This window comes from Ursus arctos, unplaced genomic scaffold, assembly GCF_023065955.2.
Source record: "Ursus arctos isolate Adak ecotype North America unplaced genomic scaffold, UrsArc2.0 scaffold_34, whole genome shotgun sequence".
Classification (NCBI taxonomy): domain Eukaryota; kingdom Metazoa; phylum Chordata; class Mammalia; order Carnivora; family Ursidae; genus Ursus; species Ursus arctos.
Genome location: NW_026623030.1, coordinates 10,900,041 through 10,914,093, shown reverse-complemented (window position 1 = coordinate 10,914,093; position 14,053 = coordinate 10,900,041). Strand labels below are relative to the sequence as shown.

The following is a 14,053-nucleotide window of genomic DNA, read 5'->3' as shown; positions in this document are numbered from 1 at the left end:
GGTGTAGAGGCAGTTTGATATCTTTAACTGCCGTCGTATTTATTCGCAGCTATGTAAAGATGTCGTCTTATTACTTTGCGTCTAATCTTCACAAGGGACATTTGAGTCACATATTTAGGATGAAACAGTGCTGCAGGCTATTGCTGTAAGTAATTACCTTTCAGGGCAAAAGTGGAAGTTTTTCCTGACTATTGAGAACTGTGAGACACAAAACAGGCTATTCATGAAGCTAATTTAAGAATATTCAGACCCTCTCTTAGGAGTGGTTGAGCTGCATTCCTTTTGGAGTAAAGAAAGGAAGCACATGACCCCTAGGGGATCTTTTGGCCCTAGGTTCTTGAAGAACGTTCTCAAGGGGAGGGTCTCTGTCTCTGAGAAAAGTGCAGGCCATTTGGCTTCTTGGCCGAGGAGCGCACAACCCAGCTTGGGAGATGGTGAGGTCATTTGATGGCTGGAGGACTAGACTCTGTGAGTCTGAGCCTTATTCCTTTGTAGACATTCACTTGCTCCAATTCTGCCTCAGTTTCCCTGATAGCAGCAGGAGAAAGACCTGCTGCCTTCCTATCCAGTCCTGGGTGTTACAAGCCTTAATGAACCCGTCAAGGTTCTTACATGCTTCTGAAGAAAGCTGTGATATAAATATTACTGTAGTACCTTTTTTTAAACTCTATGATCTGTTCTAGTTCCATTGAATTCACAGAAACTTAATATTGTCACCTTATCCCCATCCTTCCAAGGGAGGATTTGAGATGAAGCGACTTGTCACAGATGGTGGGAACATGAGCAAAGCTCAGAGCATCTGGCTCCCTGTCCTGAGTTGAGCCCACCAGCCTCCTCTAGCCTCTTAAAAACTGTCATAAAGAGTAGCCTCAGTAGTTCTTAAAGATCAGATCCTTCAGAGGTTGTGGAGAGATTATTTGTTGAGTATGGGTTGAACAGACTTCATCCTGAGCAGCCTGAAGGGCTCAGAGTTGTAATGGAAAAAGCACTGCCGGACTCCCCATCAGTCAGCCCCGGGTTCCAACCCCAGCTCAGCAGCTTCCTGATAGTGTGGCCTGGACAACTTACTTAGGCTCGGCCTCCTTTACTTCAGCTCTAGAATAATACTGACCACCACCTTCTCCCCATCCCCCCAACACTGGTGTGTGTGGGGATTAGATAAGGAAATTTGTGCAGAGACTGTTACTGTGGTTGGGTGCTGTGGCCCTAGGCAGTTTGATGCCTACTGGGAGCCTGTGTCTGAGGAGGGCTGTCAACCCTGGTTTGTGGGGTATTACTTCCTTCTGCAAACAGAGATCTTTACATACACAGGACTGCTCCCACCCTTCTTGTTTCACTTCCTAAAAGTGTTTCAGAACAAGTTTAGTCTGTTGGTCCTACTGGCTTTGGGCTTGGACTTCCATTTTTTCTGGTCATCCTCTGAAACTGTTACATGTCTTGACTGCTTACTTCCCGGAAAACCCCCACACCTGGTACCAACACCTGACATGCTGACAGTGAGCAAACGTGGCTTGGGTATGGGGTTTGCATTTTGGTGTAATTATGAAGGCTTGAGAGGGCATCTGTTACATGTAGATATTTCTTGTTCTGAACAGGTTTTTTTTTTTTTCCCCTTGCCTGAGATAGGTCACTAATACATGATCACAGCCCAGAAATGGTTTTAGTGTTTTGTTTTGTTTTGTTTTGTTTTGTTTTCTCTTCACACAGAAAGGAACAAATAACACGAGAGAGAAAATATCACTTGAGCACTTGGGGAATCCTTTAAAAAAATAATCTGCTTGAATATCCATTAATGACTCCTTTTTGCCCTCAGGCTATAATTCACATTCCTTATCATTGCCTTCAAGGCCTTTTGGGCTGACTCCTGCCTGGCTCTCCTGCCTTATCTCTCCTACTCCCCACTTCCATCTCTTCCCAAGCTCCAGTCAAACTCAGCTGCTTGCCACTTCTGCAACCCCCAGCTCTTTTTACCTCTGCGTCTTCGCTTTGTGCTATCCTCACTGCCTGAACACATTTTTTTCCTGTCACACGTGCCTCTTTCTTTGCTGGGCCACTCCTTGGAGCTTCCCATCTGATCATCTCTCCCACCTTGCCGGCCTGAACCTCCTCAGTGTCCTGTGGCACTGCTCATGAGGTTTGTCATTGTTCACTTGGCTGTCTTCTAAGTAAACAGCTCTTAATCCTTGGGGAGGACTTGTCTTAACTGTCTGTATCTCTAGGACTTAGTGAAATGTCTGGCACACTTGTTATGATTCTTTGATTCCTAGGGAATTCAAAGTACTTTCCAGATGATCTCCTGTCCATCCTCATATCACTCCAAGAGAACAGGGAGAAGTCTGTCCGGTGATAGAATTAACTACTGTCTGGTTTTTTTGCTACCACCCAGCCAGCCACCAGAGTGACGTGGTCTGGGGAAAGAGCCTTCCAGGCCCTAAGATAGTGAAGCATAAGAGTGTCCCTGGCTTGTTTGAGGAACAGCAGGGAAGCTGATGAGTAATAAGCGGGGCAGTGGGTTATGAGGTCAGAGGAGAATGGAGGGGTCTTCCAGGTCAAGATGAGAACCCTGGCTTTTACTCTGAGTGAGTTGGGAACTGCTGGGGGGTTTTGAGCAGGAGTTCTGAGATCTGACTTACATTTCAACAGGCACCACCAGAGTGCTTCAGGGCCTCCAGAGACTTGGGGTTGGGGAACAGCAAGGAGGTGCTGGTGGTAACCACTCTCCCTGTGTAGTAGTAATAGTGGCCAGCCTATAGCAGTAGGCCCTTTGGTGGGCTGGGCACTGCTGAAGGCTTTGTATGTATTGACATGTTTATTTTACTTTTTTAAAAAGATTTTATTTATTGGGGCACCTGGGTGGCTCAGTTGGTTAAACGTCTGCCTTTGGCTCGGGTCATGATCCCAGGGTCCTGGGATTGAGCCCTGCATGGGGCTCCTTGCTCAGTGGGGAGCCTGTGTCTCTCTCTTCCTCTACCTCTCCCCTGGCTTGTGCTCTCTCTTTCAAATAAATAAATAAAATCTTTTTTTTTAAGATTTTTATTTATTTATTTGTCAGAGAGAGAGACATCCAGTGAGAGAGGGAACACAAGCAGGGGAAGAGGAAGAGGAAGAAGCAGGCTCCCAGCGGAGGAGCCCGATGTGGGGCTCAATCCCAGAACGCCAGGATCACATGCTGAGCTGAAGGCAGATGCTTAACCAGTGAGCCACCCAGGTGCCCCAAATAAATAAATAAAATCTTAAAAAAAAAAAAAAGGATTTTATTTATTTAAGAGAGAGAGTGCGCCACGAGGGGGGGTGGTCAGAGGGAGAAGTGCACTCCCTGCTGAGCAGGGACTCCAGGATCTTGACCTGAGCGGAAGGCAGATGCTTAACTGACTGAGCCACCCAGGCGCCCTTGTATTGACCTGTTTTAGCCTCACAAATCCCTCAGGTATGTGACATTGCAATTCCCATTTTACAGCGGTGGTATGCTTGTGCCTGTTAAGTAGTATAGACCCCTGGAGAGCCCCTGTCACACCTGTTGTGGCCACCTTCCCTTTATCAACCCCTCATTCTTGGATGGTCTCCTGTTAATGTTGCTGAGGACGGGCTTGGCTGTGGTTTTAGACTTTCAAACCTTATGCTTTTTGGGTCTTAGCCTTGGGCTTGACCTCAGACCTCCATTAAGAGGGTCTCCCCAAAGTTGGGAGACCTCTTCTAGTTAAGGTAAGAGGCTGGTTGAGTCCTGAATGCCCACAGTCCATCAGCAGCCAGAATGCCTGCCTTAGTGACTGCTCTCCCAGGTTTACCATCTCTTCTGTGGACCTGAGCTGGAAGATAATAGGTTTGGAAGTCAAGTCTCAAAGCTTTAAAACCAGTCTTCGTTGTTCATTTTCAGCACTGAAAACATTCGTTAAATCAGAGCTCTGAGGAGGAATCGACTTGGGTGACACATGCTTTTTGCCACACCTAATTGTTTTTAGGGTCTTAAGCATATTGAGAGTGGAATGACAAAATTCATTAGCTGGTGAGTCTGCTTCTGTGGTTTTCATTCTCTGAATGAAGCTGAGTGGCTGCATGTTGAGACAATGTCACCTGTCACCTTCCCAAGGTGGCCACCTGGTTAAATTTTAACCTCCTTTCCTCCCTTCTGCCACACTCCCTATCCTCCCGTTTTCTTTTTCTCCATAGCATTTATCACTATCTCAGATAGTATATATTGTATTTATTTACCTTGCCTGTGGTCCCTGTCTGCCATTGGGATGTGTGCTCCATGAAGGGAAGGATTTTTGTGTCATTTATTCACTGCTGCATCCCTAGCATGTAGACCTGTTTATGGCACATGGGAGGTGCTCAGCAAACATATGAATAGGAATGGAGATGGGGGTGAGGACAGGAATATCTGTACTTAGTGCAGGGACAGTATCTTTGTGGGTTGTTGTTGTTTTTGTTTTTTTTTTTTTAGATTTTATTTATTTGAGAGAGATCGCGCGAGAGAGCACGAGCAGGGTGAGGGGCAGAGGGAGAGGCGGGCCTCAGCAGGGAGCCTGCTGCAGGGCTCCATGCTGGGACTCCAGGATCATGACCTGAGCTAAAAGGCAGACGCCCAACCAACTGAGCCACCCAGACACCCTGGAGACGGTATCTTGAAGTGATGTCATCTAAGCCGAGATTTGAAGGATAAGTTGAAGCAGCCACTCTAGAAGCTAGAGAGGCTAATCCAGGCAGAAGGCTCCTCAACTGCAAAAGCAGTGAAGAGCTTGACAAAGGAACACAGAAGGCCTGTGGGCTTAGAGGGCTGTAGGCGGAGGGAAGGGCCTGCTTGTGCTCACATTATAGCTGTGTCAGAGCCACTTGCCCCCAGCATTTGCATCCGCACCTCCAGCAGCTCTAGTCTCTGAGCTGATACGTATGGAAGTTGAGGATGGTGATCTGGCCTCAATGAAGGAGGTGGCCTGGACCTTTCTCCCGTCAGAGGTGTTGCCCTGATCTTCTGCCCTTTGCCCTTTCTTTTCTCTTTTCTTTATTTACTTGTCTTCCATTTATTTATTGGCTCTAAAATGGGCTAGGGGGTGTGACATTTTCAACTTCAGGTTTATCAAAATAGCTTGACAACCAGAGCAGATGCATGTCTGATGCTGGCAAACCCTGTAAATAGAACATGGGGAAGCTGCTCTCTAGCTGAGGTTGGTTTATAAAACTTGAAATTTCCCCAAGAAGAGAGTTGAGTACTAATCATTCAGACATTTATTGGGCACCTACTATTTGTCAGGTAACAGTCTAGGAGCTAGGGATACAGTAGTGAATAAAGTGGGCAGAATCTTTGTCCTCATGGAGCACATTATGGAGGGAGAAAAAACAGACAATATAAATATATTTTATAGTATGTTGGTGATAAGTACCTTGAAGAAATAACAGAAGGAGAAGGATAGGGAGTTGGGGGAATTGGTTGGGGATGTGTAGAATTTTAAATAAAGTGGTCAGAGAAGGTAACATTTGAGTGAAATTTGAAAGAGGTGAGGGATGAGCCATGGTGTCTGGAGAAAGAGCTTCCCTGGCAACATGAGTAGCATGTGCAAAGGCCCTGAAGTGGAAGCATGCCTGTTGTGTTCAAGGATCAGCAAAGGCCCCATATGACTGGAACTGAGGGAATGATAGAGAAAACAGTGGGAGAAGAGTTTGAAGAAGTAATGGGTGGTGTGTAGGTGTGTGAGAGACAGAAGGGGTGTGTGTGTTATATGAGCCTGTAGTCCATGAGGCCATGGTAGAGATTTTGGCTTTTACGCCGAGGTGAGACAGGGAACCGTTGGAGGATTTTGGACAGAGGAGTACCACTCTGTCTGACTTAGACTGTAATGGGATCGTTCTGCCTGTTGCTGAAATGGGTTGTCGAGAGCAGTGTAGAAGCAGCCTTACTAGCAGTCCCAAAAAGAAGTGACGGTGGCTTGGTGCCTGGTGGAAGTGATGGAGCTGGTGAAAAGCTGCTTTATGGATTCTGGATTCACTTTGAAGTTGGACCCCATAGGAATTGCTGATAGATTAGATGTGGAATATGAGAGAGTGTGTGTGTGTTGTCAAGGGTAACTGAGGTTTTTGGCCTGAGACTCTGTTAAAGATGTTGATCATGAACTGGATAATGAAAACTGCAGATGAGCCAGTTCGGGGGTAGGGGGGAAGCAGGAGGTCAGTTTTTATCATGTTAAGTTTGAGCTGCCTGTTAGCTGTATAGATATTCAAGTTCAGATATTGATTAGGCAGTTTGGATATATGAGCTGGGAATTCACTGGAGAGGTTGGGCGGGGCGGGGGGGCTGTAAACTTTGAGCTGTCAGCATGTAGATGATACTCAAAGCCTTGACACTGGATGAACTCACCAAAGAGGTGAGATAGTGGGGCGGGGGGGGGCGCTACGAGGCCTGACTGTGGGGCCCTCTAGTGATGAGGGAGAGGAGGAAGAACCTACAAAGGAGACTGAGACTGAGCAGGCATGGGGTAGAGGGGAAAACAGAGTACATGGCACTCTAGAATCCAGGGGAAGAAAGTGTTTCAAGGAAGAGCAGTGTCAGATGCTCGTCAGTGTGAGACTTGTCATGTGACAGGATCACTGCGTCTTCTGCCAGCAGGATCTAACACCCTCTGGCATCCAGGACCATCGGTGAATCTCATCATCCTTCCTTGCCTAACCTTGTCTGCTCCTTTCCCTTCCAAATCCTTGCCTTCAGCCAGGCAGGGATTCTCACAAACTCCTGAACACACATGCTTGTTTTGGCTTTGGATAAGTCACTCCTCTCTCAGCACTTTTAATTCCTCATTTATAAATGGATTACCTTGAGAATTAATTGAGAGAGGGGCTGTAAACCATTTAGCACAGAGCCTGCACCCCAGTGAGTGTTGCTGGTGGTTTAGTCTCTATTTGCTCCCTGTTATGCTGGTATCGTGTGGGTCTTCTCCAGGTTACCTTCAGTCATCCCTTTCCAAATGTGACCCATCTTTTCCTGTCTGGAAAGCACTTCTTCATCTAAGAGGGCTTCCCTAGATGTTGCTCCAGTCTCAGAACCCTCCTCTGAACAGTGGCGGCACTTATATGGAAGGCATGATTGCTCTGCTCTTCCCCTGCAGTCCTTTACTTGGCCTCTGCATCTGTAAAACCCAGCGGGAAAACTGTCCTTTGTCTGCTGTGGGCATGCTCCTGTGCGGGGCACAGTCCCAGTCTCAGAGTTGACAGTGCCCCACACTGTTACACATGCTGAATGGATGACTCCCAACACTTGACAGATCTTCAGAAAGTGTTTCCATTGTATAGATGGGAAAACTGAGATCTCAGGGTGCCTCCTCATTCTGTAGTCTTTGGCCTCTTTCTTTTCTTGATTAATTTAAGTTTTATTCAGAAGAAGTCCCTGTTACTTTCTTTTTTCAAGTCCAAAGGTAATTTTCTTTCTCTTGACAGCAGATCTTTCCAAGCATTACTTCCTGTAGATAGTTGAGAACTGGCAGGTGATTCTAGAATTAGTTTCTAAAGAGTGCTAATATAAGAATATTTGCATGTGGCATGTGCGTGCCTTTACTTCCTTTTCATTTTGAGGCTTTAATTGCTAGTGGGTCTCAGGAGATTGATTTTGGCTAACTGCTTTTCATCCAAATCCCAGGACACCCATAACTGGGCAAGCTCATCCAAACAGGCTTTCACTAGGCACATTACCAAACTTGATGTTCCTGTTGTCCGAACTGGATGGGCTGGTCCTAAAATAACCTGTAATTCAATGTTCGAGGGACTCTTGCAGGGATATGTGGCAACATATTTCATGTATCCTTTAGCTTGGAGTGTGTGTGATTCTGCCAGGGCTTCATTCAGAGAGGAGAAGTTGCCTTGCTGGACAGAGTGGGACCTGTGGGACCTCATTATGGGGAAGGGGTAGAGAGTGTTGGTGCTACCATTTTCTAGCTGTGTGACTCCAGAGAACTGCGTCAGAATCTCTGGGCTTCACTTTCCTTATCTGTAAACTTGTGATATTATCAATACCTTTTCCACAGATTATTGTGAAGATTAAATGTGAAGCTCTTTACATAGTGTCTGGCCCATAGAGTGTATCTGTTTGCCATTACAACTACCACTGGCACCTTTGTTCTGAATTTCATGCCAAGCCCAAAGAAGAGCACAGCTCATTTTCTCATGGTTATTAAACCGACTTGAAAGAGCCTGTCTGAGTTTGGTGACCATGTTGTTTCAGAGAGAAAGTCTGAAATCTGGTTTCTCTACTGCTGAGTCACCTTTTAATCTTCAAGTTGGCCTCACCTGTTTCCCTGTCTATAAAGTGAACTTTAGGACTTACTGTGAGGACCTTTTCCTTTTTAAAAGGAGACTGTCAAGATAGGTGAGCAATGTGGTGAGTAATTGCTGGGTGGTGAATAGAATCATTGTCTCTATTATAATCTCTAGGCTTCGTGGGACAGGGACACAATCCAGAGCGTGGCATTGAGTAGGTGAATATTTGTGAATGAATCAACCTGTGCCTTCGAGACAGAACTGAAACAGCCAAACGTGGGGGGATTAAAGTTTGGCTTTTCTGTTCTTTTTTTTTTTAAGATTTTATTTATTTAATTGACAGAGAGACAGCCAGGGAGAGAGGGAACACAAGCAGGGGGAGTGGAAGAGGAAGGAGCAGGCTCTCAGCGGAGGAGCCTGACGTGGGGCTCGATCCCAGAACGCCGGGATCACACCCTGAGCCGAATGTAGACGCTTAACGACTGCGCCACCCAGGCGCCCCTGGCTTTTCTGTTCTAAATGAAGAAGAAACAGTAGCACCCCCCAACCCCTTTTATTCACTCCTCCTAGCTTATTCTTAACTGTCCTTGAGCTAACATGTGCCTGGAGCAGTTTTCTGAACAGCTCTTGGTCAGGCAAGGGTTTAACAGTGACAGTTTTATTAATTTTTTTATTTTAAGATTTTATCTGAGAGACAGAGTGCAAGGGCACGAGCAGGGGAAGGGGCAGAAGGAGAGGGAGAAGCAGACTCTCCACTGAGCAGAGAGCCCCATGCAGGGTTCCATCCCAGGACCCCGAGATCATGACCCAAGCTGAAGGTGGACGCTTAACCGACTGAGCCACCCAGGTGCCCAGCAGTGACAGTTTTAAACAGCACTGAAGTTGGAAGCCACCAACATAGACTTTCAGGGCTCATTTTTCCCTGCCCAGATATCCTTGAATTCAGAGATGACTCTTGGCAGCTGGATCAGACCTTGCCAACTATCTCCTTCCCCTTTCCCTTACCTAAAGTTGCTTCTCTGGCTGATCTCACAATACTGATTGTCTCCCTTGTTAATTCACTGAGCGCCAGTGGTATACAGTGCACTGTGCTAGCGCCACCAACTCCATGCCTCTCATCTGAGTTTGTTGCTCTGGCACGAATCACTGCCCTGAGACTAGAAAAGTCTTTCCTTGACCATTGGCAGGCCATTCGGGGAATTGTTTGGCTTATTACTGTTTTCTTTCCTCCTGAACACCTAATAAGGTTTGGTAGTCCTGGCTGCATTCTGAATTTGTTTTCTCTTTTCCTTTGGAAATGTCTTTTGTCGTGCTCAGGGAATGATCATGCTCCATTCCTTCTTGTTTGATACCCTGGAAGAACACTCATTGGTGAGGAAATGGATTTCTCACCTAGCAGAGAATCATGGAATGTGAGATGTGGGAGGGAGTTTATCCATCATTTAATAGACCGGAACCATTGTCCTGTGGAACTGTGGGTTGTCTGAAGGGACCCTGGTGAAGAGGGGGATTTGGGCATGGTGGAATGAGCTAGGCTCTAGGTCCCTCACTCTTAAGTCAACTAGAGCAATTCTGTTTTTGTTTTAAACAGTTTAGAAGTGAGAAGGGGCTTGAAAAGCCATTGATCTGGTTGAATTTTTTTTTGTTTGACAATTAGAAAAAGTAAGGCCCAGAGATGGAGGGATTTGCCCTGGGTCATACAGCTCTTGGTAGCAAAGCTAGATTTCCTGGCCGCTATCTTGGCAGTGGATCAGCCTTGCCATGTTTGTTGAAAGTTAACCACAAAGGCTTATGCCCCTGGTCTTCCCCATCGTCACTCTCTGGTCTCATCAGGGAGTCCTCTTACCTTGATCTGTCATAGGCCCCTGGTTTTGTAGCTTCTCTGGGAACCTATCTTTTCATTCACTCTGTCAGCAAACATTTGATGAGCTCCTGGAATGTGCCAGGGATAGTGCCAGTCACTGGGTTGACAGCATTAAATAGAACAGATCCCAAATTAGAGTCGTGAGGAGGGATGTGAAGTCGGCGATGTGACTGAGTCAAATGTCAGAGAGGCCTCTGCCCCTCTGGGTCTGGAGAAGGCTCCTGTAGGGCAACAGTGTTTGAGCTGAGACTGAGGATAAGCACGGGGCTGGGAACAGTGTTTTGGTTAGATGCCCCATTATTTTTTAAACTGTACTGTATTTGAAAGAGGTGCTACATACACAGGATATATAATTCCCAAGATATAAGCTGGTGAGTGATGAAAGATCAGTCTTTGGCAATCCAGCTTCTTTTCTGGAGGGAAAGATTGTTATCTTTTCTTGTTTACCTTTTCTTCTTCTTTCATTCTTTTTTTTAAGATTTTATTTATTTGTTTAAGAGAGAGCGGGCACGCACACCCATGAGGCGGGCGGGGGGGGGGCGGATGGGGAGGAGCAGAGGGAGAGGGAAAAGCACATTCTCTCTGCACTGACTGCAGAGTCTGATGGGCTTGGTCTCATGACCCTGAGATCACGACCTGAGCTGAAATCAAGAGTTGGACGCTCAACCAGCTGAGCCACCCAGACGCCCCTAATTCTTTTTTTTTTTTTTTAAATAAGTAATCTCTACACTCAATATGGGGCTCGAACTCATGACCCAGAGATCAAGAGTCACATGCTGGACTGACTGAGCCAGCCAGGGACCCCGTCGTGCCATAATTTTTAAACAAGCCCTTTATGGAAGGACATTTACGGTGTTTACAATAGTTTGTTATTACAAAGGATGCTACATGAATGACTGTATGTACATAGCTTTTGTACATATGGAATAAATTCCTGGGGGCTTCTGGGTGGCTCAGTCAGTTCAGCACTTAGGTCGTGATCTTGTGGTCCTGGGTGTCGGGCTCCACAGTCAGCACGGAGTCTGCTTCAGATTCTCTCTCTCTCTGTGCCCCTCCCTCTGCTCATTTGCTCTCTCTCTCTCTCAAATAAATAAAATATTTTAAAAAAAGAAAGAGAAAAGAAATTCCTAGAAGCGGACTTGCTGGGTCAAGGGGTCAGCACCTTTGCAATTTTGATAGCTGTTGCCAAATTGGTGTAGAGGTTGTAGGGTTTAGACTCTCATTAGCATCATATAAGGGTATCTGTTTTCCCACATCAGCACCAACATGGAATGTCATCAGCCTTTTGGGTCTTTACCAGTCTAGTAGCTGATGGATGGTATTTCATTGTAGTATCAATTTCTCTTATAAGTAAGCTTAAACCATTGTTCTTCATTTTCTGTGAATGCATCACATCCTTTGCCGTTCTCCTAGTGTTAGGTACTTTTTATGTATTAAGGAAAATGGGCTTTTGTCTGAGATGTGGTAGAAATTTATATGTGTGTCAATCATATATGTCTTTTGTTTTTGGCCATGCATAAAAAACTTAATTTTTATGTAATCAGACTCACAGATTTTTAAAGACTTGATTTAATGTCATATTCAGAAAGGCTTTGTTTCCTCCAGATTATACAGTTTTCCATTTTTCTTCTTCAGCATTGGGTTTTTGTTTTTGCTTTTTGTTTTTTAATTCAATATTTGCGGCGCCTGGGTGGCTCACTCAGTTAAGCGTATGCCTTCAGTTCAGGTCATGATCCCAGGGTCCCGTGGAGCAGGGAGCCTGCTTCTCCCTCTCCCTCTGCCTGCCATTCCCCCCGCTTGTGTGTGCTCTCGCTCGCACTCTCTCTCTGTCAAATAAAAAAATAAAATCTTTTAAAAAAATAAGTAAAATAAATAAAAATTTAAAAATTAAATATTTGTGTGATTTACACCAAGTGATATGTCAGCTCTTAAATGTACCAGTCTGGCCAGTATCTGCATCAAGATGCAGATCCTTTCCATCACCTCCAGAGTTCTTTTGTGACCCATTCAAGACAGTCGTCCTCAGCTATAAGCATCCACTGATCTGACTTCTACGACCATAAGTTAGTTTTGCCTCTTCTTCTTTTCTTAGAATTTCTTGTAAATGGAACCCATTGTATTTTTTTTTTAAGATTTTATTTATCCATTTCACAGAGAGAGAACACAAGCAGTGGGAGCTACACGCAGAGGGAGAGGGAGAAGCAGGCTCCCCACTGAGCAGAGAGCCCGATGTGGGGCTAGATCCCAGGACCCCAGGACCACGGCCCAAGCCAAAGGTAGACGCCTAACCCACTGAGCCAGCCGGGTGCCCGGGAACCCCATGATATTTATACTTGTCATCGTGCTTTCATTCCCACATTGTCCCCTATCAGAAGAAATGAGTGAACTAAGTAGAAGAGCAAGTGCTGCTGTCCCCATTTTCAAGAGAGGAATTGGATCATAGAGATGAAGTAAACTAACATCAGTTCCGTATTCTTTCCTTTAAAATTATTGCTGTTGAGGCACCTGGCTGGCTCAGTTGGTAGAGTACGTGACTCTTCATCTCAGGGTTGTGAGTTCAAGCCCCATGTTGGGCATGAAGCCTACTAAAAAAATAAAAATGAAATAATTACTGTCATTAGCAATTTTGAGATCTTGGAGAAAAGTTGAAATATATTCAGTATTTATTTTCTTAATTATTTTTTGTAGATTTAAATTCATTTTATTAGTTTAAAACACAGAGATTCTTTATCTCTTGTTCATAGAACTACATTTAGAATGTGAAGACCTCACAAATTTAAAAAGTGTTGAGGACTTTTTTTCCTTACACCTAACTAACTCCAATGGCTAAAATTCAAAGTCTTTAGCTGGGAATATTTTTATGAGTTTTTTTCCCCTCCATTTTCTTCCTAGGACCTCATTTTTCCACTCTTAGATTACATCTTTGTCCCAGCCAGTGTGTCAGTGATTCTCACCAGGGACTTCTTTATAATTCCAAAAAACAAAACTACTCTATTTCATGCTGTATTACCCAGTTTCTTTGCTTTAAGTCTAGTGGCAGGGGAAAGCAGGAACATCAGTAGGATTTTTTTTTTTTTTTTTTAAGTAAGATTAATAGGGACTGGTCCTGGGATTATAGGATCAAAGTGGAAAGGTAGATTTAAGGTAAAGACAGCATCAGTGGCTCCTCAAAGACAAAACCCGTCCTTCCAGGTGTGCCCCTCTTTAATTTTGACTTTCCTTCCCCTCGAGGCATTCCTTAGCCCATAAATGCTGAAAGTGAAGGGAATCCCAGCCCAGGATGCTTTCTCCTTAGCAAAAGTGACTCATCACACTGGCCAGAGTAGTTTCCAAACCAAAAATTCCCTGATTATTGCTTTTTTAAAGTGCGTCATGTCACTTCCAAAGATGGAATCCAAACTCTAAGCTTTTTCTTGCCTGAATTGGCTGCTGCTTTCAGTTGTGGCTCATGTACACAATCAGATCCATCAAACAAGGTCTTAGTCCCTGTGGCCTCCGTTAGTAGGCGTGCAGTGTGTGGCTGTAGCTGAGCGGTGCCAGGGAAAGCACCCATCTTTCCTGTGGCATCCACAAGGCTGGTCTTCAGACTGAACTGTAGGGTTTTTTCCATTCCTGCAGAGAGAATGGAACATCTCTTGCACTGACATCTAAGGTAACTGCAGAGAAAGGACACAAGAGATAGCCACCCGTAGCAGATCAGCCAGGTGCCGTTGATCTTCCACAGCGAAATGAGGTTTTTAAGATCTGTGCTCTAGGCTTTCACTTCTCCCTACTTTACCTTCCTCCTCCACTTTAATTTCTTGTACATGAAACAACTTCAGAGGGATACGATTTCTGCATCATCAGTCCCATTGGGCCCTCTGCAGAGGGATATGCGAAATAGATACTGCAGAGAAAAGAAGCAGCCAGCACTCACACTGGGTAGCAGTGTAAGTTGTGAGTAGTTGCTTA

At 45.2% G+C, this 14,053-nt stretch overlaps 1 protein-coding gene across 12 annotated transcripts in view; it reads left to right on the top strand.

Annotated features, from left to right (window-relative positions):
- The window catches only part of AP1B1 (adaptor related protein complex 1 subunit beta 1), a 78,010-nt gene that overhangs the window by 26,961 nt on the left and 36,996 nt on the right, over nt 1-14,053 (top strand). For 6 of the 12 annotated variants that reach the window (XM_057305920.1, XM_048221446.1, XM_057305922.1 and 3 more), the window contains exon 2: nt 12,257-12,378. The exons of the other annotated variants lie outside the window; for them this stretch is intronic. The gene's annotated coding sequence lies outside the window, so the exon portion shown is untranslated. The remainder of the gene's footprint in view (nt 1-12,256; nt 12,379-14,053) is intronic. 12 annotated transcript variants of the gene reach the window in all.